General features: G+C 36.6%; 1 pseudogene; it reads left to right on the top strand.

Annotated features, from left to right (window-relative positions):
* The window catches only part of LOC114578491, an 82,931-nt pseudogene that overhangs the window by 31,411 nt on the left and 24,852 nt on the right, over positions 1-26,668 (top strand).

Raw genomic sequence — 26,668 nt, 5'->3', positions numbered from 1 at the left:
TTCAATATTTTTGTTGTTGTATTTTATTTTACAAAAATAAAAAAATGTGTATTTTAAAATTGAAAAAAAAGGAAAAATAAAATAAAAATAAAAAATAAAATGTTTTCACCATTTTTTTAAGAAACCATTTAGTGAGGGCGAGAATTTAGTGAGAAATTGAATATCAAACTTGCAAATTCCAATCAACAATGTTTCCCATCATAAGACGGGGATTGCTGAAATTCGGGAGCCTGATCTAGTATTTTGATGATTACAGATATTATTGGTATAATTATTTACTTGTTTTTTGCTTTATACACATTGTCTGTTTTCTTTTGTGTCACTAATCATTTTAGGTATAACATATACTGAGCTAGGTGAAGAATCTGACTCAAGATAGTGCAACATTAACGTCTAAGTTTATTTGTAATAATAGAGTATGTATTTTTCTTTAGTCATTTTATGTATTAGGTGTATGTTTGCTAGACAATCAGATACACTCACAAGGGCATACAAATTGTATATTTGAAATTTTTTGTTAATTATAGTGTACGATCCCAATCAATTTATACGATTTGTTAAAACAAAAATTAATTCAAGTATTCAATTAAATCAGATTAATTAAATTGAGTTATAACTAATCGTACTATACGACCTTCAATCATTTAGGATTCGTACAGGACAATTAATTATTTTGATAAAATCCCGTCGTTGAATACATGTTATAAAAATTAGACAAATTTAAAATTTGAAATGGTTGTATTATATGAAGCCTTTCGTACCGTACAACCATAAATGAATATTGCTTAATTTTGTCTCATAGATTAATGAATTGAATTAGTATCAAATTTTAATTAATGATCGTACTGTATGATTCATATTGTACAGGTTGATCAAATAGAGAGCTCGCTAGTCGAACCTCGGTTTATCTTTTATAGCATTTATTTTCCCTCTCTTTGATTTACTTGCTTATCTTTGGCGAAGTTGTGGTTGGTAGATTTTTGGTTGAACTCTTGCTTTAAATTAAAAAAAAATTTCGTTTCTTGAAAATTTTTAAAAGAATATTTACCTTTTATTTTATGGTTTGAAAATTTTATTTTCTTAAAAGCTTCCGCATATTGCTCTAATTTCAGTAAAAGAAATTTAAAAGACCAATTGAACCCCCTCTTGATGTGTCATAAGCACATTCGCTAATTGCTCCAAATGGAGATTGTTTATAGAGAATAAATGACCTATGAACTATCCATTTGCTCGTCATACATCTTACTTACCTAATGAAACAAAAATCTTATTAATATAATCCCAATTTACCCATTATATTATTTGATAATAATAATAACCCAAGAATAGAATGTGTTGTGAGAGGTTCATCCAAGAGTATCATGTGCAGAAAGGACACTTTTGAATAAATGTAGAATGTGTTGTGTGAGGTTCATCCAAGAGTATCATGTGCACAAAGGACACGTTTGGATTAATGCTTATAATTTTGTTATTTAAAAGGGGGTGTATTGTTTGGTAAGGTAATGGGAGGTGGACAATTTGGTTTGTGGATGGAGATGTTTCATCTTTCTAGTTTTTATATCATGTGCTCTTCTTTTTTGTCCTTTTTTTTGAATTTTCTATGAAACTTTTATGTTGTCTCTATGCTCATATATGCAGCTTTTTAATGTATTATTAATGCTTGTATTATTTGAGGGCATGGATAGTTTTTTTTTTGGAAACAATGCAAATAGCAAATTTTATTAATAAAGGAGAAAATAGAAACTAAATGATAGCTAATCTATCACAATCTTATTTTATCAAAGAGATAGAAAAAGGAGGATTACTATGAAAAAAGTCCCAAAAGAAACTAGCTCTCAAAATTTTTTTTTTACATAAAAATTATTATAATTTTGTTATTTAAAAAAACTTGTATTATTTGAGGGCATGGCTAGTTGGCATGTACATCATGAAGTAATTTTACTCTGTAAAATTTTGCATTTTTCTACAGTTTGCCATTGTTTCTTTTCTTTCAATCATCCATTAAAATCATCATTGAAACATCTTTATCAATGAAAGACCTTACATTGATAATAGATTGTGAATGGATTTCATGATTAGGCATGTGTTTTAAAAACTTATGACTTTAAGGAACTCCTTATTCTTTATTGTTGTTTACTTTTTAGAAGTGCAATTGTTTTTTTCTTTTCCCGATTGATTGTCTTAGTTTTTTAATCACAATTACATGTAAAATCAAATTTAGATGTAAGAATGATTCATCACAAATAATATGAATCCCTCAAGTTGATGGGGGGGCTCTAAAGGATGATGATATCAAAATGTTGTGGTTAATAAAAAAGGAATGAAGTGTAGTAAGATAAAGAAAAGTTAAGTGATGAAAAAAATTGTGTACCCAACTTGGACGGGATGGACCTGAACTCTACATATGCAATTTGGAGCAACCCACGCATACAACTTGGATTGCAGGAGAAGGAACATCATAATTGGCTTTATCAATAGCTTATTCATCAAATCAGTCTATCTTAAAAATTCATATAACTTCATCGATTTATAAAGAAAAACAAAACTTTCAAGTAGGATGAAATTATAAAATAAGGTTGTGATTATTATTATCTTATTACATTTAAAAAATTAAAAGAGAAGTTTTAACTTTGGCCAAAGTAAATATGGGCTTAAGGAAACTTAATAATTATTCATGTTCAGCACCATTGTAATCTTGTTTGACACATTTTGGTTGGCCATTTAAAGTCCTATTTTATTTGGGCTTATTTAATTAAATTTCGACCTTCTCATCATTTGCCTTATCCTTCAATGAATCTTGGGCAATTAATATTTTTTCCCTTAAATATAAATGTTACTTTGTAATTGATTGAGATTTAATTACTTCAAAATGAATTTAGGTCAACTCATGTCATGGGGGCCACATGCCTTGAAAATTAGGCACACAACTCCATGTGATAGAAATAACACCTTGACCTATAAAGCATACACATTATAGGCTAAACACTTATTGCATACTCACACGCGCCTTTTTTGGTAATTCAACAGGCTGTCAGTGGGTCATAGCAGGTGGACTCGTATCCCATGGACCTATATGAAAACTTGCCCGAGGGTTGTCAAGACCTGACTTGACAAGACATCCAGCAGGGAGTTGCCCCTCACGAGGACAATTAAGAATTCTAGTAGACTACTCAATTTGTCACTCTCCTTCTAGCAAGGAATAGCTGCCAACTACTCACCACTTTTTATGGCGGAGCTTTGCCAACTATGTTCATCATCTCAGCTACATCAAAGTCTCTTTCCAAAAGGGCTCCAACTCTCCTATCAGATTTAACCGACCATGGAGCCTACAACCCATGCAATTCATATTCACTCACCCCCCACTCCTAGGTAATCTAGGGCTTCAACATAGTTCGCTAATGACTTTGGAATGTTTGCTAGCGCTAACTCTCCCAGTTTAGCATTTTCCAGTAGATACACTTGTAAGCCCTTTTGCACTAGGGGATGGAAAAGTAAGATTAAGAAAAACAATGATTCATCAAGTTACTTGGGTGTGACACGTGTCTAAGACATTCTGTATCAAGTGTCATACTTGTATTTTTTATTTCTTGATTGATGTAACTTTTCTTTTATCCTTCGGATGTTTATAAATAAAGGGTGAAGTTGAACATTTCGAAATTTTTAACCTTTTTACTGCGAATATTTGAGCTAGCAAATTACTTTCTAGTGAGTATTTCTCTCTCTCTCTCTATCTCTATTCTCACACGTGTTAACTAGTTACACTTATTGAGCTAACCTACTAGTAAGGTCGGGTTTCACCGATGAACAAATTTGGATCAACACCTATCTAACTACCTTAGGACAATTTTCCTGCATCTGGCCCTGTGTTTCTTCCTAAGCTTGTCTTATAAATGACTTCGAAAATACCCATCTACATAAACTATTTTATTTAAGTATTAATGCCACTTTAGTTCTATATTGAGTTATGGTTGATGCTTTTTATTTCTTGAGTTTATTTATTTCATCATGGTAAGTATTTGTATTGAGTTTTTTTTTTCTTATAAGAAGCCAAAATTTACGTGTTAGAAAAGCTATAATTGCAATATATTTTATTGAATTGAATAATATGCTAACACAATGGTGATTTTATATAAGCAACATAACAGTGCAATAAAGGATATTACAATAAATTAAAGTATCCTTAACTATCAGCGTCAATTTAGCTTGGTGGATTGGGTTCTAGTCTAATCCAAAGTTAACCCGTCCTGAATATTTTTGACTTGATTCCATCCCATTTGTCTCATTTATTATATTGATTGTGTATTTTTTTTAGATTAACACGACTTGTTTAACTTAAAAATAATTTGTTTATAACCCAAATTTGAATGAAGACTGGGACAATTTTGAGATATTTTTTTATTTTTAGGTCAGCCTGAACTTGACTTGAACATTAATTGGGTCAAGATTTTTTATCCGAATCTGGCCCGAATAATAACCAGGTCAACACATACTAGAATTATTCGAGTTAGGTTTGGGTAAATTTTTAACACCCCTAATCTTAATAATGAGAATAGATTATAATAATAAAGATTACAAATTATTATTATAATATTAGACATGCATTCTAATATTTATATGACTATGAATAATTTTGATATCTCTAATATTCCCCTTCAAGATCATGAGACTATTGTTTTTTTCCTATCAAGAAGCCAAAACATGAAAGTAGGGTTGTCAATATTTGATCCAACCCGAAATTCAACTGGGCCCGACCCGAAAGATTTTGAGTTCGGGTCAACCCGTTTGCCATACGGATCGGGGTCGGGTTTGAGGTTATGGCCAGTTTTTAAAATTGGGTTGGGTTCGGGTTGACCCAAAAAAACTCAAAAATTACCCGAAATAACTCGGATTCTGTCCTCACGACCTCTCACAACTCACCCGCGCTTGCGACTGCGCAGTCCACCCTCGCCCTCCTGTCTCGCACTCACGTCCATTGTCGGACCCACCCTCACGTTCGTTTTTCACCCGCTTGCACCTCACCGGCGCAACCTCCAACGCTCGCTTCCGAACCAGGACCCGTGCTCGCTCCCCGCTCCCGTGATAGGCGCTACTGCATCCTAGGTTACTAGGTCCTAGCCCGCACCCACATCGCGCCCAGACCTGCTTGCCGCCGCGCCCACACTCGCTTCCGTCTGTGCCCAATCTCCATATTCTGGTTTTTTGGGTCGTGTCGGGTTGACCCGAAATCAAATCAGGCCGTGTTCAGGTTAAGGATGCTGATCCATAATTATAATTGGGTCGGGTTAGGGTCGGGTCAAACAGTGACCGATCAATTTCAGTTGAATGCGAACCCAATCCGAAAAGCTGTGTTGACATCCCTACATGAAAGTAGATCAGATTTTGTTGACAAGTTTGTAATAAGTAGAGAAGAAGAAACAAAAGGCAAGCTAGGAGTGCCATGCTGAAGGTGATGATGAGTGAGATGACAATCAATCTCAAGATGAGTAGTTCTCTCATAAAATTGAGTTGTGAGCAATTTGAATATCACTTATATTGTCGTAATACATAAGAGTAGGATAAGAAATGACAATACCCATATTAGTAAGCAACCATTGCAACCAAATTATGTTAATGGTAGCAGAGGTCATAACAAGATATTTTGCTTGCTCTGCTTCTATGGAAGATCGAGAAATAACACACTGTTTTCTTTTCTTTCCAAGAAATGAGTATCTCCCAAAAAATACAACCTGTGATAGATTTATGGCCTACTCGATTGCTAGCCCAATTAGTATTAGAGTAGCATGTAGCTTTAATGAAGATGTTGATGAGAAAAGGAGTTTGAAAAAGGGTGTCCCAAAATTAATTCAAAAAATGAAGAGCTACAACTTGAACATTGGCAGGAGAAGAAATAAATTGAATGATAAAATGAACATAATCATGTCATAGTGAGGTAAACTAAGCTTCCAATAACAGTATGATAAGTAAGGTTGGTCAAATGAGAATATTGAACATTAAGTTTAAATGGAGTATCAACATATAGTAAAAACATCAAGTAAGAGTCGATTTAAGATACGATTAGAGTTATAGTAACTTGATTAAAGCCAAAAAAGTCAATCTAAAAAAGAACTTCTCAGGTCAAGCAAGGGGTGTTTGTTTAAGACCATGTAATGTTTTCTTAAGCTTATAAACTTCTCTATGGTTATAAGAAGCATCAGAAGGGTGAATCATATAGACCTTTTTTTGATGGTCACCATATCAAGAAGGCTTTCTGTTAAGACCACGCCCTTTAAGGGCGGGAGCCATCTACCCTGTTCAGAAGAACCGAACACAGCAAAGGAGCTGGGAGAGAATAGGGTGGGGGTTTCGAACCCCCTTGTGGGGTCAAGGAAAACTATAATTCCATATGTAAGGAAGTGAAATAGAGGGAGAGATATTAGGTTAGGTTTTAATTAGAATTGGGAGGAAATCAATTAGAGTAAGAGATCCAAATTGAATTCAAATTGGAGAGGGAATTATTTAGGGAAAGTAGGCTGATTTTGGAGGGAATTAGGGAAGCCTATCTAGGGGTATGGTATTATTTCGAGATTATGCATGAGTTTATGCTGTAGTTTTCTTTGAGGGTTCCTAGAGGCGTCTAGGGTTTATGGGAGAGTTGATCTGCCTCTCGAATAGTAGATCGATTGTATCTAGCATTACTTTTGAAGAAGAAATCCAAATTCAGCTCCTAAATATGTATTCCTACACTTTATTCCAAATTATATCTTTTGCTATTTTATAGATCCAATATGCATCAAATTGGTTTCAAAGCGAGGTTTTTAACAGACAATGACATTAACTTAGATAGATGCATTAAAGGCGAAATGAAACAATTCAAATCCGAGGTAGAAGAGAAATTCTAGATTATCGAAGAAAGATTTTTAACCATGGAGAATCGGATGGAGAGCTGATTTGGGGGGTTGGAGGAGATGATGAAGAAGCTCATTGAGATACAATCCAAAAATCCATTGACTGTTCCGATTGCTAACCCTCACCACTATTTGGTCGGGATTCCCTTGGCTTAATCTAAAGGGAAAGAGATCGGATGGGAAGAGTTTGACGAAGAGAGTTCAAGAGCCACCTCCTAGGGCTCATATAAGGTGAGGAATAAGGTTTTTTCATGGGAAGACAAAAAGAACGGAGTTTTATGGTGGAGGTAGTGGGATGAATGACCACTATGGGAGGTCTTTTGGGCAAGGGGAGTGGGCTACTGGAGTAGGAAGGGGACAAATCGAGCCATGTGGATTCGGTTATGGGAGGCGGATGGAAGAAATGTGGGATTCTCATCATCGATACAGGGGGGAACCCTTGGCGGGAGAGGAAGTTGGGGTGGAGATGCAAAGGTAAGGAAGTTGAAGATGCTGCTGTTCGAAGGGGAGAATGCACATAGATGAGTATGCCAGGTGGAGAGGTATTTTGTGGTGAATGGATTGAGAGAGGAGAAACTTATAGCCGCAGGGTTATGTTTGGAGGGGAAAGCCCTCGCTTGGTTCTAGTGGAGGGAGGCTAGATATCTGATACATTTGTGGGAGGAGTTTAAGAATTGTTTGTTGGAACATTTCCGAGCCATTCAGCAAGGAGACCTATACGAGTAATTCCTTGCCTTGACTCATGAGGTGATTGTCATGGAGTATATGGAGAGGTTTGAGTTGTTGTAGGGGCGGTTGAGGGGAATTTCAAAGGCGGTGTTGGAGGAAAATTTCATGAAGGTGCTTAAGCCTGACATACTAGTGGACCTCCGATTTTTGAGACCGAAGGGGTTGAAATAGATGATGGAGCAAGCTCATGTAGCGGAGGATTTGAGATAGATGGAGAGGATCAGTAGGAGAGGAGTCACGAGAGGCTCTTACAGAGGTACATCGACTTCATTGGCATCGAGGACCCAGACGGTGTCATTTCATGAGAGGCATTGAAGGAGAAGAGTGAGGGAGTTCGCACCGGGGCCAACCTCAAGTTACTCGCCAAGATAGAGTTGCAGGATGAAAGAGCGAAGTGTTTGTGCTTTCGCTGTGATAAGAAGTATGCACTAGAACATCGGTACATGACCACACACTCTAGGTTCTTATGGTTTGTGATGAGGAGGAGAGCGACATTAAGGATCTAGTGGAGGAAGCAAGAGAGGAGCACTTACACCTGAAAGTGGCGGAAGTGTCCCTTAATTCATTGGTGAGATTTACTCCAAATCACACCATGAAAGTGAGGGGGCAAATCAGGGACTAGTAGTGATAACTTTATTTCCAATCGGGTCATGGACTAGTTAGGATTGAAATTGGTAGATATGGGGAGCATGAAAGGTGGAGATGAGTAGGGGGATTTGCTGGAGGTTGGTGCTTTCACTTCAGGGCATACAAATAGTGGATAATTTTCTTCCCTTGAATTTGGCGAGCACTGATTTGATCTTAGGGATGAAGTGGTTGCAGACGACAAGAGAGACAAAGGTGGACTAGAAATTCTTGATTATGGAGGTTTAGGTGGAAGCGAAGAGGGTGGTGCTACAAATTTGGAGGTTGGTGCTGTCACTCTAGGGCATACAAGTAATGGAGGATTTTCTTCCCTTGAATTTTGGGACACTGATGTGATCTTAGGGATGAAGTGGTTACAGACGATCGGGGAGACAAGTTCATTGGAAATCCTTGATTATGGAGATTTTGAGGAAAAGGAAGAGGATGGTGCTACAAGGGGATGCAAGTCTATGTTGGACCATAATTTTACTCAAAACCATGGTCAAAACAATACAAAGAGTAGGGATGAGATACTTGGTGGAGCTGCAGAGCCTAAAGGAGGTCTGAGATTCATAGCCTGTCGAGGTCCCTAAGTGTGTACATCAGCTTCTGTAGCTGCTTGAGATTTGTTAGCAGCCAAGCGGATTACTGCTACCCTAGGAGCATGAGTACGCTATTACCTTGAAGGAGGGAGCTTCTCCGATCAGTGTCCGACTGCATCAATAACCGTAAATTCAGAAGGATGAGATAGAGAGGCTCATCAGAGAGATGTTTTAGGTAGAGATTATTAGGCCTAGTGTGAGCCAATTTTTCAGCCCAAATTTACTAGTGAAAAAGAAAGACGACAGTTGGAGGTTTTGCGTGGATTATAGGGCTCTAAACAGAGAAACTATGCTGGATAAGTTTTCTATCCCTTGATTGATGAGGAGCTGGATGAGCTGTTTGGGGCAGTTTTCTTCTTAAAGATTAACCTGAAGTTAGGGTACCACCAAATCAGAATGAAGCTGAGGGATGTGCACAAGTCATCTTTCAGAACTTATGAGGGTTACTACAAGTTTTTGGTGATGAATTTCAGCCTTACCAATGCTCCAACCACTTTTAGTCCCACATGAATCAAATTTTTCTGCCCTACCTCAGAAAGTTCGTCTTGGTATTTTTTGACAACATCATGATCTACAATTGTATGGAGGCAGAGCATGTGGGCCACCTGAGGATTGTATTATAGACTTTGAGGGAGCACCTACTATCAGCCAACCTAAAGAAATGCTCTTTTGGATAGCCACATGTGGAGTACCTGGGATATGTTTTAAGCAAAATAGGGGTAGCAACAGACCAAATCAAGATTGAAACTATGCTACATTGGCCTTTACCTAAGAACCTTAGGGAGCTAAGAGGATTCATAGGCCTCACTGGTACTACTAGAAGTTTGTGCGAGGATGTGGTACGATATCATGACCATCAACTGAGCAGTTGAAGAAGGATAATTTCAATTTGGGGGAGGCAAGGAAACATGCTTTCAAGCAGCTAAAGAAAGACATGACCAGCATGCCAGTGTTAGCACTGCCTAATTTTAGCAGGTCATTTGTGGTGGAGACTGACGCATTAGGATACAGGCTGGGGCAGTGCTCATGTATGATCATCGGTCCATTACTTATTTCAATCAAATCCTCACTACCAGGGCGAGGCTCAAGTCTGTACGAGCGGGAATTGAGGGAAATTGTTTTGGCCATTCAATAGTGGTGACCCTATATGTTGGGATGACATTTTATCATCAGGACAAACCAGAAGAGTTTGAAGTTTCTACCGGAGTAGATGATGGTGACTGCAGAGCGCCAGAGGTGCTTGTTAAATTATTGGGATTTGATTTCGAGATTAAGTATCACCCAGGACTAGAGAATAAGGCCGCAGATGCATTATCATGGAAGGCGGATGACCCACAGTTGATAGCTCTATCAGTACTTATGGTCCGAGATTAGGAAGCTCTAAAACAAGAGAGTGAACAGGATGTGGGACTGAGGAAGATCATAGCCAAGTTGCTGTAGAATTCAAATCCTGGTTACACATTGAGAGGAGCCTAGCTACTACATTAGGGGAGATTCATTTTACTGAGGGGGTCAAGATACATTCATTTGCTATTGCAAGATCTTCATGGCAGTGCAGTTGGAGGATATCCAGGAGCTCAAAAAAGTTATAGTTGGTTGTCAGCATAATTATATTCGGTGGGTATATGCCACGATGTAGAGGACTGAGTAGCGAGATGTGATGTGTGCCAGAGGCATGAGTACTTAGCCATACACTAGTAGAGTTACTACATTCTCTAGCTCTACCAGAGAGGGTGTGGGAGAAGGTGACGATGAATTTCATTGAGAGGTTGCCACGTTTAGAGGGATTTTTGGTGATAATAGGAGTTGATCGTCTGAGCAAATCTGACCATTCATCCCTCTAAAGCACCCTTACACCGCGGTCTTTGTGGTTACTGCTTTCATACAAGTGGTGGTGCGCTTGCATGCATTTCTAGAATCCATTGTATTAGATAGACACAAGGTTTCATAAATCAACTAACTTATTACCGCTTTGTGGTTACCGCTTTCATAAATTATCACATTCATACTTTAATAATGAAATAAAAGGAGGAATATTATTACAACTAATATCATCCTAAATAAAATCAATAAAAAAAGCATAGTTAGCACATAAATCAACTAACTTATTACAATTCCTATTAGAAAAATGAAATAAAACTTTATTAAAATTCCTTGAAAAAGAGAAATCCTTCAGCTTTAAGATGTCCTTCGGATTTGTTTCATCCACCGTGTTTTGTAGAAATTTGATAACATTCTAATTATCACCTTCAATACTAATTCCTTTAGCTTCAAGTATTCACTCTTGTAAAACTTTCCTCAAAGAGAGAATGGATAACAACTCCAATTGCGAAATATCCCATTCAAGACAGCTGAATCCAAGTGCAAACAAGAATCTTTCTTTATGATCTTTGAACACTCCGCCTATACCAGCTTTATTGGATCTCAACAAAGAAGCATTGATATTAACTTTAATTTTTTTGGGAGGAGGGTGCCAAAAGTTATGAGATAGCTGTGAAAGCTGATTTGCATCCTAGTTTTCAAAGTCAGATTAATTTGAGAAGATGCAACAAAAAAACTAATTGCATTTGCTGCAATAAACGTCGAGCTATATTCAATTCCACTGTGCTTAATCTTATTCCTACTCTTCCAAGAAAAAAATAAAGCTGAACAATACATATTTTTAATAAAGGGATTAGAATTTGCTAACATTTCCAATCCTTGTGATAGGAAACACTTGAAGATCTCAAGTAAAACCTAACGAAAAATCAACGAGAATACTCAACAATTAGAGGAAAAATCAAAGAAAAATAACCCACTTTATTGAGAAAAATCAACTAACGGAAGAAAAATAAACAAGATACAAGTGATCCTCAATTCGAGTGGTGGATTGATATCTCCCAATTCTCTAGACGCTGCTAGAGCCCAAAGAAAATATAAACCTAAGAGATCTCAATTTTCAGCCAAATTCAAGATGCCTTAACCCTAGGAAAATAAATTATTTAATGCATACAATCCAAAAGAAAATATCTAAATAGTCCCTACATTCAAATTTTCCTCCAAACTCCCTCAAAAAACCTTCCTAAACTGCTCTGCATTGCTTGGGTGTCGGATCGGGCGTACAGGAGGTGGTCTGGGTCAGTCCCTTGTGGATTGGCTGGATCAGCCCAATGGATCGGTCTAACAATACTCCCCTCCTAAAGGGCCACCTTGTCCTCAAGGTGGAAGGATGAGACGTTATTGATAGCTTTCTTCTGCTGTTTTGTTAGTGGCCATGCTATCGTCCACTGGAACCAAGCTTGAGCTTTCCCCTGTTGATGTAGCCATGCAACCGTAAAATTTTTCTCCTTATTCAACCCATTTTCCATGAAATACATCTCCCCCCGGTACGCCCACACATAAGCCTCCTCCCTTTTAAATACTGGCATCATCAACTTCCTCACCCTAGGATCACTACCACCTCAATAATTTTTTCCTCATTCAGTATAGCGGTTGTTGTGATCCCTCCATATTTCCCCCATGTATCGAGGGTGGGAATCCCACCTTCCTTCCCTTCGGCTCAAATGACCTGATACCCATGGTTCGGCCTGTCCCCCTCCTTTGGTCATCCACTCCCCTTGCCCAAAAGACCTCCCATAAGGGTCGGTAACCCCACCACCTTCACCACGAAACTCCCTTCATACTGTCCCCCCATCCAATAACTCTATTCTGCCCCTTATCAGAGCCCTAGGAGGTGGCTCTTAACTCCTCTCCTTCTCCGATGGCCTACTCCCCTTACCCAAAATACCTCTGATAATAGTCAGCCGCCCTACCGCCTTCACCAAAAGATTTCCTCTTTGTTTTCCCCTCATCCAGAAACCCTAATCCACCCTTTATTGGAGCCCCAGGAGGTGGCTATTGATGAAATAAACTCCCCTCGTCAAACTCCTTTTGTTTGATACTTTGATCTCCTTTCCCTTCGATTCAACTAAGGGAATCCTGGTCAAATCTTGGTTAGGGTTAGCCATTAGAACCACCAGTGAAGTTTTTGTTTGCATCTCCAAGAGCCTTCTTAACATCTCATCCATGATTTCCACCTCATTGACCCTCCTATGAAATTCAGACTTTGTCGTTTTCCCCCTAAGTTCTTTTGCCTCAGATACCTCCATTTGAATTTGATTCTCCAATAACTTCTTCATCATAGCATGAAGATCGGAAATTGTCTTCCACGGATGAGATTCGATCTTCCATTGTAGCTTTTATTTGGCTCATCTCTCCTTCCAAACATTCCTCCAACATATCTGCCTTCTTGGAAGCTATAAAAAATTCTAGGTTTCGCTCCACAAATCAGCAAGAGTTTCTTCCTCCGGATGCAATTTTGCTGTTGAAATTTCAAAAAATCATCCCATGATGATCCCAAGACTTGCTCTGATTCCATGATAGGAAACACTTAAAGATCTCAAGTAAAACCTAACGATCTTGACAAAATCAGTGAGAATACTTAACAAGTAGAGAAAAAACCAAAGAAAAAAAATAGCTTTATTGAGAAAAATCAACTAACAAAAGAAAAACAAACAAGATACAAGCGATCCTCAATTCGAGAGGAGGATTGATCTCTCCCAATTCTCTAGATGCCGCTAGAGCCCAAAGGAAACCTAAACCTAAGAGATCTCAATTTTTAGCCAAATTCAAGATGCCATAACCCTAGGAAAACAAACTATTTAATGCATACAATCCAAAAGGAAATTTCTAAACAGTCCCTACATTACCCCCCTCCTAAGTCCCTCATAAAACCTTCCTAAATTTCTCTGCGTTGCTTGGGCGTCAGATCGGGCGTACAGGAGGCGAAGGTAGGGGTGTCAAAACGGGTCGGCGGGTCGGGTTCCTGTCGAACCCATTCTGACCCGGGTCTAAATGGGTCAACCCGAACCCGACCCGGTTTAGCAAACGGGTTGGAATTTCTAACCTGGACACGACCTGTCCGGGTTTTCGGGTTGACCCGACCCGACACGCGAATCCGGATGCAAATTAATTTGACGAGCGGTTGCAGCCTGCAGCGTGTTTGATATCGGGCTTTGGGTGAGGCGCTTGCCAACTACTGATTTGATGCGTGTCGCATTAGGTGAGGAGGTAGGTCGGCGCTGGCGTTTGGAAAGCTGACAGCCGCGTGCCGTCTGCGATCTGCTTACTACCGCGTGAGCGGTGAGCCGTTGAAGTAGTGAACCGAAGGGGCAAAGGGCGGTGGCCTGAAGCGGTGATTCATGTAGGTCTGCCGCATGTTGGGCGGTGAACGACCTAAAGGCGAGCAGGTCGAGGAGTCTAGGGCGGTATGGCTAGGGCCTAGGCTAGGAGAGTAGGTCGAGATTCAGCAAATAGGTGAGACTCACGCGTGATAGAGGACAAAGGGCTATGAGAGAATAACAGACCAGGTCAATTTCGGGTTGCCGGGTCAACCCGAACTCGACCCAATTTTGAAAACGGGTCACATTTCTAAACCCGAACTCGACCCGTTTGATAAACGGGTTGACCCGAACCCGGAATTTCCGGGTCTGGTTCTGGTCGGGTTTCGGGTCGTGTCAAATATTGACACCCCTAGGCGGAGGGTTCCGCCTCTATTAGCGCCTGGGCTGGTCCCGTGTAGACTTGCTGGACCAGTTTAACACCTTGTTACATTCCTCAAGAAACGAGAAGGTCGGAACAACAAAACCTCATTTATTAAGGTACAAAATGACTTGACTGAGCTTTACACAATTGACTGCAATGTGTTATGAATTCTCATAAAAAATACATCCTCTTGGACATTCATTATAGTCCAATAATCTCTTATAAATCAGAAAATCATTTGTTGGAATTGCATTTTTTTTAGCCGCCACCAAAATAATTCAATGTGAGGTCTCAACTTCTGTTTTTTGATCCAACTCCAATACTTGTCTTCTCCAAAATCTTCATTCATCTTTTCCGAAGCTAGAGCAGAAATAGATTTTCCCGAGAACTTTGATAAAAGCTCCAATTGATCCTGCTGTAACTCGGACTGGATATTAACAAACTTAATAACATTTACTAATTGCTTTTGAAAGAACAGACTCAACTGGGACTCATTCCATTTTCCATCCAAAATGAATTCCTCAAGATACTTACCAACCTCATCCATATCCGCAACATACGTTAGCCACTTCTCAATACCTATGTCAAGAATCCACACATCTTTTATGGTATTGATAACACAACCTGTAGAAACTCTACATCTTGCAATAGGATGTAGAAATTTCGCCCCATTCAGAATTATCTTCCACGTTGGTGAAACATTTTTCTTTCAGAATTCCAAATGTCCTTCCCATATTTTGACGTCATGGTCCTGTTAAGAAGAGATTCCAGATTGGAAATGCGATTCCAGATTGGAAATGCTATTCCAAGCAAATTTAGCCCTCAAAGGGCTTACTTTTGAAGCTGCTGACTGCAATCCACGTCGACCCATGTTCTTTGATTTAGCTAAGACATCTTAAGCAACATAATGAAGCCCTTAATTTTCGTCATGCTTGTGTCATAAAAAAATTTCTACACATTCTATCAAAATCGTTCAATAATCCCGTAGGAACTAATGAATGAATAGATAAAAATATAGGAAGAGAAAGAAATGCTGAAATAACAAGGAGAAGCCTTCCTGCAAGAGAAATAAATCTATTTCCCCAATCATTCAATCTATTTAATGCTTTTTCCAACAAATTTTGAAAATATGAAAATACTAGTCTCCCCAATGCGATCTTAATACCAAGATAATTCATTTCATTGATAACCTTGAAGCCTAAAAGTCTTGAAATAACATTTTTTTTCCTTCTTTTAATTGATTTCCCAAACAAAATAAATGATTTCAGAATATTGACCTTTTGTCCAGACCACTTGCAATAATCTTTAAGAATACACTTCACTTTCTTCACACTCCTATGATTTACTTCAGAAAAAATAATAATAACGTCTGCATAAAGTAAGTGAGAAATTTTTTGTGCATTTGGTGCCACTTGAATTCTAATTTTCCTTCCTCTTTGAGCAAAAGCATTTGATACCAACTACGAACACATAATAAATATATATGGAGACTAGTGACAACCTTGTCTAAAATCATTTCTTGCCTCAATCCAATAAGAATTGTTAACATTAACCATAATAGAAAATTTCGGATCCACTACACATTCCACTAAAAGTTTTGAAAATTTATTTGGAAATCCAAAATACTCTAAGCCCATAGTATCATAAGCCTGTTCCATATCAATCTTAATCACCACCAGCCCTTTCTTTGATTTATAATATCTAAATTTATTAAACACCTCTTGAGCGAGTAAAATATGATCTGATAAAGAACGACCTTTAACAAAAGTAGATTGATCTTCCAAAATAATTTTAGGAATGATAAAATTCAATTTATTCAACAACATTATGGCCACCATCTTATAAATAAACAGACAAAGGCTTATTGGATGGTGGTTAGAGGGGATCAAAGGGGTTTTCACCTTAGGAATCAACACAACAAGAGTTTCCACTTAGAATACATTTTACTAGAAGTATAAAAAAGATTAATGACCTTCTAAACATCTTCTTTAATAATAGACCAATAAGTTTTAATAAAAGAGTAAGTAATCCCATAAATACCTGGTGATTTATTCGCCTCAAGCTACTTAACCACTTGATCCAGTTCATCCTTGGAGAAATCAGCTTCTAGCAACTATCTGTCAACATCTTCAAGCACCTTCAAAGGGCATGACCATCCCTTTAAAACACAATTCCTTTCATTCCACTTGTTTTTAAAGAAATCATAGAAAATTCTTCAATATCATTTTGATCTTCAACCATCAAGCCATTATTTTCTTTAACTTGATTAATCCAATTACCATTCCTTATAGTAGTTGCATACGCATGAAAAAACTTTGAATTAGAATCTCCTTCTTCCATCCACTAAACTTTAGCCCTTTGCCTCCATCAAGTATTTAGCCAAGCAAGATTTATATTGAACTCATTCACCTTTAATTTCAACAAAAATAACTTATCTTTAGATAATCCACCAACATTAGCTTCCTCCACTTGCAATTCTAAAATATCTTTTTTTAAGACGATCCTTCAAAACCATGAAGTTTTTAAGTTTGGATTTACTCCAAAAGAATAAGGCATTCAATGTTCTTCTGAATTTCTTATTTAGGATTTGAACATCATCTCCTTTAACAACTTTCTTCCATGTTTTTAAACCAATTGCTGAAGAAGCCTAATAAGAAGCCCAAACATCTTCAAATCTTAAAACCCTGTTTTTCCGAAAACCAGAACTAAAGATCTTAAGCAATATAAGACAGTGATCCGAAGCTACTCTAGCTAGATGTCTAATAGCCGCCAGTTGAATAACATCTAACGCAGTAGAATTCAATAAGCATCGATCCAACCTCTCCAAAATGCGAGCACTACCACATTTATTGTTATACCAAGTGAATTTGGGACCAATCACACCTACTTCATGATAATCATTGTTGCTCATGAACATCTTCATATCCTTAGGCCTTTGAGATAAAACAAATTTCTTCCCTTCTCTTTTATCCTCTTGAGACAATATACAGTTGAAATCTACTCCCATAACAGAAAGAATATCTCTATCTGAAACCATTTTCAGACTATTTCACAAACACCTTCTCTTGTAGGTATCCCTACTGCCATAAACTGTAGCAACCATCCACACACCTTTGTTTTTAACATTAAGCTCTCCTACTGCTATTTGAGAAGATGCTTCTATTACTGAGAATGAAGCAATGCCCGTTCTCCAGAAAACTATGATGCCTCTTGACATGCCATCAGTAGGAAATAGGAAGTCCCATTTATCACCGATAAATCTATTGAAGTTCATTCTATCAATAGAAGAAATCTTGGTTTTCACAAGCCCGACAAAAAAATATCAAATTCTCTTACAAACTCCTTTAAATACCGAGAGGCTTCATTTTTTTTTAGCCCCCATACAATTCAAAAAAGCTATGGAAGACATTAAAAATTCAAAGCGGGATTACTCCCACTACTATCTTTATTCAATAACTCAAATTTTTTGTTGCGAGAAAGAATATTTACTTTGCCAAGAGATCTAGGTTCTTTTTAAAGTTTAAGTTTAACCACCCCAGAACTCCCTCCATCCAACCCTTCAACAGCTTCATAATGTTTTTTCCTTGCCTCAACAATCTATCCATCTTCTTTTTCATCCAAAACTGAATAGGCTATATAAATATTTCCCATATCCTTATCATCATCACAACAAGAGTTTAGGATATTAAACTTATTGTCATCAGTTGGACTTTCATGTACAATAGAATTAGAATTCTGACCAGTAACTATCAGAATTGATGTCTCCTTCAATGGCTTGATTGAATCTAAATTTTCCTGCACTGGAATAACACAAGCAGCAGCTTCTTCTGCATTGTCAACAGCACGTTCTCTGCGACAACCTTCCGAACTAGCAGTAAGAGCTACCGAGTGGACAAAATGTAAATTATTGACTTTTACAGGCTCATCAGCAAAGGCTTAATTGTTTTGTTTGAATGAAGTTTGTTTAGAGCTCCGTTGTTATTACCTTTGATCGAAAATTATTTATTCCTTCTATCATAATTAACATGAATTCAAAGACCATAAGAAGAATTACCATCAACATCAGACTGAGCAGATGATCCATTATTCAATCCCAATTGCTTCGAATTATCAACCTTCATACAAGACTTTATCAACATAGGAATCCTTCATTATACAGTCTTTTTGCTCACATGACCAATTCTTTCACATTTAATGCAGAATGTAGAAATTTTTTCATACTCAATCTTTTGAAAGAATCAACCAGCCATTCGTTCTACCCAGACGCCTAATGGAAGTTGATCCTCCAGAAAAATACGAATACAAACTCTTGCATATTCTCTTCTACCCCATTGAAACATATTTCTATCAATTATTAATGGATTTCCAACTTTATAAGCAATCCTCGTCAGATTTATCACATCTCAACATGCAAGTGGTAAATGTGGCATTCTTATCCAGATAGGAGATAACAAACCTTTCAATGATGTAGGAGAAAACTTAGGAAACCATTTGTCAATACCAATAATATGGCCATTAACATACCAAGGTCCACCCGTTAGAGCAATTTCCATAGCTTCTAATGACTGAAATGAACACAAAATCCAATCTATACCGAGGATTGTAGGGTGAAACTGTCCAAACTGAGCCCATTGTGTGCGTGATTTAGAAGAAATAACATGAATAGGAATATTCCTTCTAAAAACTTTTACCACCACTGCATTTTAGAGCTTATTAGTATTTGCAACTTCATTAGGACCATGCAATCTCACCGCAGTTCCGTCCTCCGTTAGAAATGATTCACTATTGGATACGTCAACTTTTATATTAGGACACTTAACCCATGGTTTAACAGAAGCGTTGACAAATTTACTATCTAATACATGTTCTTCAGACAACACTTCAACGTTACTTCTACAATCAACTGACCCATTGACAGAACTATTGCTATTTTTCATGAAAGATGAATTCACATTTGATGATTTCCTTAATTCAACTTCTTCAGAAACCAATCCAAATTGTGATAAGAATTTCCAAATCTATTAACATAGATTTTCATACCAGATGAAAATGAAGCTTTTGCGTCATTCGCCACCTTAACGACACCTTTCTTCAAACTGAGAACTTCTGGAGACCGTGGACTTTTAAAAAACATTTCATTAAAAACAGATTTTCCTATACCAGCAACAGGAGAAATATTCTTATTCACACCCGAGGATTTCTCATTAATAACCAATGCAATTTCTTTCATAGCCTTCCTTCGGGGATTTAGAAGCAACATATCATTTGAAATAGCAGAATGAAAGTCTTTAGATCCAAATGAAACTTTAGGGTCCGCATGAGAATGGTCACCGGAGGTAGCTGATGGAGATGACCGGCGACTGTCGACCGCCATGAATGACTTGGTGGCAGAGAAAGCTGAAACAGAAAAATTTGAAAACGGGATTCTCTCACACTAGAAAACGGGATTTTCTCTCACTCTGAAATGCTCCCTCAATTGAAAAATACTCACAGGGGATCAAGGACAAAAACTGTACGACTAAATACTCGCAGGAAAGAGTAATTAGGAGCATTACTATATATCATTTCAAAGAATGGCCATCTTGATGTGTGAGATGATGAGATCCTATTAATGGAATTAGTTGCTGGAAGAACCACTTACCAACAATGCTACAGAAAATTCATCAATTACCGGCAGTCTGGACCAGCGGTTATTAAACTTAGTTATGAACTTATTTGGTTAAACTTATGAGCTTAGTTATGAAATTATTTGGTTTCACTTATTGTTTTGTTTTAATGAATATATTTGTGATGATTGTTGTGATTGACTATAGTGGCGTGTTGTTCAAAATTATTGTAATTGCTGTATTTTATGTGCAGGTTTAGAGTTTAGGGTAAAAATCTCTCAAATCGATGGGAGGCTGTCAATTTTTTTTTCAAATGCTACAGGTTTCCGGCGGCCCACCGACAGTTTGGCCGCCAGAAACTTCGATACCGGACGGGTAATTGATGCCGCCGGAAATCTACTATAACCACCGGTATATATCGGCGGTTTGCCGACAGTGTCTGGCGGTAAACCGGCAACACGCCGGCGGGCCCACTGCCGGAAATTCCTTCAGTTTGAACTGCCGGTAAGCCGCCGGTGACATTACCGGCGGTGTACACTATAATAACGACGATGTTTATTCCGGCGGTTCAACAGCCGGTAAGCCGCCGATAACAAAACCGGCAGTCACCAGCGCTATGACCGCGGTAAGCTAACCGGCGGTACGAACCGCCGGTGAATAAAACCGCTGGAAAAACATCGCCGGAAAAGGTTTCCGGCGCCGTTTTTTCCGGCATTTTTTGAACTGCCGAGAAGTCGTCGGTGTTTTGCAAAACCGTCGGAAAACAAGTAGTAACCGCCGGAGCAATCCGCCGGTAATGACTGATTTTCCTGTAGTGCAAGAACTCACTTGAAACTTGAGCTGATATTATGAAAGAATGAGTTGTTTAAAGAATATACCCATGTTTTTTTAAAGTAACACCATTTTGTTCTGGAATATCTCTGTAAAAATTCGATGTATTATTTCATCAAAATTAAGCCAATTATCAGAATTTATGGGAAGTATTTTCTCTCTTAAGTCACATTTGACTACCTGATAATAATTGTATGTTGGGCTTTGACAAGGGCACATGATGTCATTATAAATACTTAAAAAAAATCAAAATATGCCTTGTAAGATAAATTCAACAATAACAAATATGATCATCAATAAATATGACAATACTAAGAGGCTCCTTTTATGGCAATTGGGAATGGCTCCCATACATCATAATGAATCAAGTTAAATGGCGGAATAGAGGAGAATTATTTTTTGAAAGATAATGTAGAAAATTTTGCTAATTTGCAACCACTACAATCTGAAATATTATGAGGTTGCAATTTTCTATGTGCTCCTTTAAAAATTAAATGTTTAAAATAATAAGAGGAAATGTGACCCAAATGAGAATGCCATAGATAAATTAAATGGAGTCAAGTGGAAAGAAGGCAAATTAACCCTAGAAACATCAATATTTATTACATTTAGTTTGTTTGATACATATAACCCTAATTGCTTTTGGCCTGTCCCCAATCAACCTCTTGGCACACAAAACTTGCAATTGCCAAAAGGTGGATGCAAATGTGATAGAGTAATCAGAAGCGCATATAATTGATCAATACAAACAAGATTTAATGTAAGATAAAGAATATGATAAATATTAAATAGTGATTGTCTAGATGTGCAATAGAATCGACTCCTATTAAGGGCATAGGAGTGCTATCAACACTCATAATAGTTATTGGATTTATAGGCGATAAACTAATTAATGTTGAACAGTTACGGGACATGATGATATGCGTCACAGTCTAAACCAAATAGTAGGGGTATACTTAAAGAATTTGTGGTTGACAAACCTGAAGCAGATATAACATATGATACAACTGTGTTGCAAGAAAATTCTAAAATTGATCTGCAAGGGAATATACTGTGAAATTATTAGATGCGACTACTGCAATATTTTGCTATGGAGGCCAATAAGGATGCTGTTTTGATTGAAACTATTTAGATTTTTGTTGAGTCTTATTTAATAAGTTTGGACATCGAGCCTTCCAATGCCTTTTTGTTTACAAAATACTGCATTCATAATAGAAGCGGGTATGTTATTTGTTCTAATAGGAAGGATGTGGGTTAGTAGGGATTCTAAAACTGATGGATGATCAGGTGTGGGAAGGATACTATTTTTTGTTTGAGACATCATGTCTCATTAGCCAATTATTTGCTAATGATAGAACCAACTGAGGAAAGAAGGTTAAGATGTAGAATATTTCTGCACTATGTTTCAAAGCCATCATGGAAAGCCCTTAAAAATTGAACATATCGTTTCCCCTCTCAATGAGCAATATAAGGAGCAAACACTTGAGGCTCTGCTGATTTTGTAAAAGCTAACATGGCCCAAATATTAGTCATGGCAGAGTGGAACTACTTAATTGATGTTATTTTATATCTCTGTTGCTAAACAGATCTAATATCCTCTAATTGATATTATTTTATAGGTCATTGGTCGTTCATACTTTGCCAGCTATATGCTATTGATGTCTCAACATAATTGTTGTTCCAGATTATAATCTTCAAGTTGTGTATCTCTCAAATATCTAGTTCAAGGTTTTCATCACTTCTATTCATTGCTTTTGAATGAATCTCCAAAATATAACCTCAAATTGTCTTCCAACAAATCATATTATTACCAGTCATGATGAGCAAAAAAAAAAAAAAAAAAAAAAAAAAAAAAAAAAAAAAAAAAAATACAAATGACAACTAACAAAAATCAAACTAGAAGGAAAAAAAAAATTGATGAAGTTGTATGAGAACTCTTTCAAAAAACAAAGTAATGAATCAGATAATGCTCGCACAAAATAGTGAATAGATTGACGAGCCATGGATCCCTCGCATAGAATAACAACAGGGATCAATGCTTAGGGATGAAGAGGATCACAAGAGATCCAAATGATTAATGAGATTTATGAAATGAAGATCGCGGGATGAATATGAGCCATATAAAGTGGCGAGACGAAGATCTTAGCGAAACTAAAATGATCATCTTAACCTTGCAGGGGGTGCACTTCCACCTTGCAATCCTCATCCAACTCACTGCGAATTTTGCTCCTTAGGGCTTAGGAAGAGCATTGAACTTTCTCAAAACTTAATTCTATTATCATGTTAAGAAAATTATAATTACAGGATCTTTATTAAATTGAATAGTATGTTGATATAACTGTGCTAATATATATATATATATATATATATATATATTATATATATATATATATATATATATTTATTATATATATATATATATATATATATACCCACACACACAAATGCATGCACATAAGAGTGTAATACAAGAAACACGAAATACAAAAATCTTAATAATGCGGGTATATTAACAATAATAATGACTTTAGATTCCTACTGTTATATTAGATATCTATTTATATTTATATGATAATGAATAATTTAACATCTCTAACATCATGGAGCTTCACTATATGGATATTATTGATGATTCCTTTTCAAATGTCACTTACGTCTATATTGAGATGTTGATCTTAATTCATCCATATTGAGGTGTTGATCTTAATCCCGCATAAGTGATTGTTAGTCTTTTGTTTGATTCCAACATCTAGAAACATTTTACTATTGTATACCTTTTTGTCCTTGTACTCTGATTAAATTTCTAAAATTATCTTATAGAATGAAATAGTCTTTCTAACTTAAAGGTGGGTCTTTTGCTAGGTCCCCTGGATCTGGAAAGGGTACTCAGTCACCAATTATAAAGGAAGAATATTGGCTTGTGCCATTGGCCACTGGTGATATGTTGAGGGCTGCCGTTGCTGCTAAACTCCTCTTGGCGTTAAAGCTAAAGAAGCTATGGAGAAGGTATCACTTGCATATATAATAGGATTTGCTTTATTTATAGGAAAGAAAAATTAAGATGGGAAGAGGAATATTTATTCTCCACCAGTTCTCAATTTTTTCTTGCTTCCTCTAGTTATATTGATGATCTCCAGGGAGAGCTTGTTTCTGATGATTTGGTTGTGGGATAATTGATGAAGCCATAAAAAGGCATCATGTCAAAGGGCTTCATTCTTGATGGCTTCCCAGAACAGTTGTTTCAGGCAGAAAACGGTGGTGTTCTATTTTCTTTGTAGATTCATAAATTAGCAAGGCATGCCAATAGAATAGTTTACCCCAGGCTGTTTGTTTTGCTTTCCTACTTAACTGGATTTTAATTAATTCTACATTCCTTTTCTTTGCAGCTTGATGATATGTTGGCTAAGCAGGGCACGAAAATTGATAAAGTGCTTAATTTTGCGATTGATGATGCCATTTTAGAAAGAAGAATAACTGGTCGTGTGGTCCATCCATCAACTGGTAGAACTTACCACTCAAATTTGCACCTCCGAAGGTCCCTGGTCTTGACGATGTAAGTTATAATCGGCTTTCTTCTTTCCTAGTATCTTCTGCTTTAAGCATTCTGTTTTTTTGAAGTGCATCATAGTCTCTTTATACTTTCGAGTAAAGCTGACACATACTGAACTTGTTGCAACTCTTTTGTTTGTCTATATAAATATATGTATAAACACACACAGATATATATAAATCATTGTTTTATACAACTGTTGTCTGATTTTCTGGTTTGATGGTAGGTATTTTGTTTTTCTTCTGAGATTTTATAAGGGCTAAACTAATGCATGCTTCTATTGCAAAATATGAGTTTGCTAAACATTGATTAAGTGATTTTATGTTATGTTGACGGATTTGTTCTTATACATTTTAATTTGATAGGCGTTAGAATAGTGTGTGTTAAATGGCTTTTTACTGCACTACTCCTTAATTGACCAAATTATGTAATCGAGTGGCATGTTTTTTATATTTTTCAGTTTCAAGCTATTCAATGAACCTATGACATTTCAATAATTTTATAATACATAGCAATCATTGTAAATTATAACTTGTATGTTACATTAATTGTATTTTTACCAGAAAATAAAACTTGTCTTAATTTATATTTTCTTCATCTGATAGCAATATGCTTCATAATCTCATTGATCAGACATTTTGCAGCCGTAGCATACATTTTCTTAGTTCCTGTATGTGTAACTTTGTTCTTTAACAAATTGCATTAACGAAAATGGATCTCATTATATGATATTTAATGTGCATTGTATAATTTTGATCATTGTTTTGTGCTGCATCTTTTATTTAATTACTTTTTTTTGACCTTTTTAGATATTATGACCCATTGCATCCTTTTTTTCAGGTTACTGGTGAGCCTCTAATTCAAAGGAAGGATGATACAGCTGCTGTTCTTAAGTCCAGGCTTGAAACTTTTCACAAACAAACTGAACCTGTACGCTTTAGTTCATTTTTCTAAACATTCTCAACATTCTTTTCATTTGCATTAGAATTCCGAAAAAAGTTCATTCATACATCTGTTTTACTTTTGTTATTCTACGCCAATTCTAATATCCATCAACTTGCATTAAAATTACTTTTATAGCAAGGTACGCTAATGATACTTTATTAACGCCGTTTATTTATCTTGACTGGGATGGCAGTTTCTATGCTATGGTATTGATAGCTTGAAAGTAAAATATTCCGGTTCTCATTTACTTTGTAAAGAGAATGTTTTAATGACAGTTATTTATAATCTTATTGTGTGACCATATTCTTACTTTTAGAAAGTGCTCTCTTTTTGTATAAATAATAGAAATACCTTGCAATAGGGTTTATTTCAGAAGGTTCCTCAACTTAACTGTGGTCTTTAACATTATTAGTCATTATTTTTTTTTTATAATTAATAGAGATACCTTGCAATAGGGTTTATTTTTCAGAAGATACTAAAGTATGGTTGCTTGCAAAATGATTCACCTTAACTTACAGAATTGACTACCTAACAGATTTTTGCTCTAGTTGCAAAAGTTATACAATTCATGTCTTCTCTCAATGTTACCTAATCTATATTGCCCTCTTACCAATTATATTGCTATTAAATCATTCCTGAATGGGATTGAATGAGGAAGTCTTATCTGGCTTAATTTACTCCTAGAGCTCCAAGTGATGGTAAAAATTCTATAATATTAAATCAACAACTACTATCAGGGAAGCTTACAAATTAGTCCATCATAATTGAACTAAATATGCAGAGATCAAAATTTTATTAAAGAAAAAAATGAAAGGGAAAATCTGTTTGTTACATATATTTCTTTTGTCGAATAAATTACAGGCACGTCCACAAGATTTATAGGCACCTATATGGGAAAAAAAAGCTATTTTATCATCAATATTTGGAGTATCACAAGATAGAAATATTGCTAGCAAGATTAATGTTCAGCTAGCAGTTTTCCTCCCTAGGTGGCATGTGCATTGGCCTTGTTCTTAGGTGGTAGGTGCACTTTCTGTCTTCTTGATTTTTGACAAATTTTCATCGATGGAATGCAACGGGTGGTGGCATGTCTCATGACGGTCCCTCTTGGTCAGACATAAGGTGTTACATAAATGAGTATAGATAGTTGATTTGAATCTGTCATGATCAACATCTAAAACTTAGCCACAAATTTTTTGTGAGTGATCAACTTAATCATCTGAATAAGCCAAATATATCATGTCAATTAATTCCGAATTCATATAGATCTAAATATTTAACATAGCTAATTGAGTGGAAAGCATTCTATAATATTCCCAGTTCATTCAATCGTAG

The sequence above is a fragment of the Dendrobium catenatum genome, unplaced genomic scaffold, assembly GCF_001605985.2.
Source record: "Dendrobium catenatum unplaced genomic scaffold, ASM160598v2 original_scaffold_50655, whole genome shotgun sequence".
NCBI lineage: Eukaryota > Viridiplantae > Streptophyta > Magnoliopsida > Asparagales > Orchidaceae > Dendrobium > Dendrobium catenatum.
This window is presented reverse-complemented; position numbering and strand designations above follow the sequence as displayed.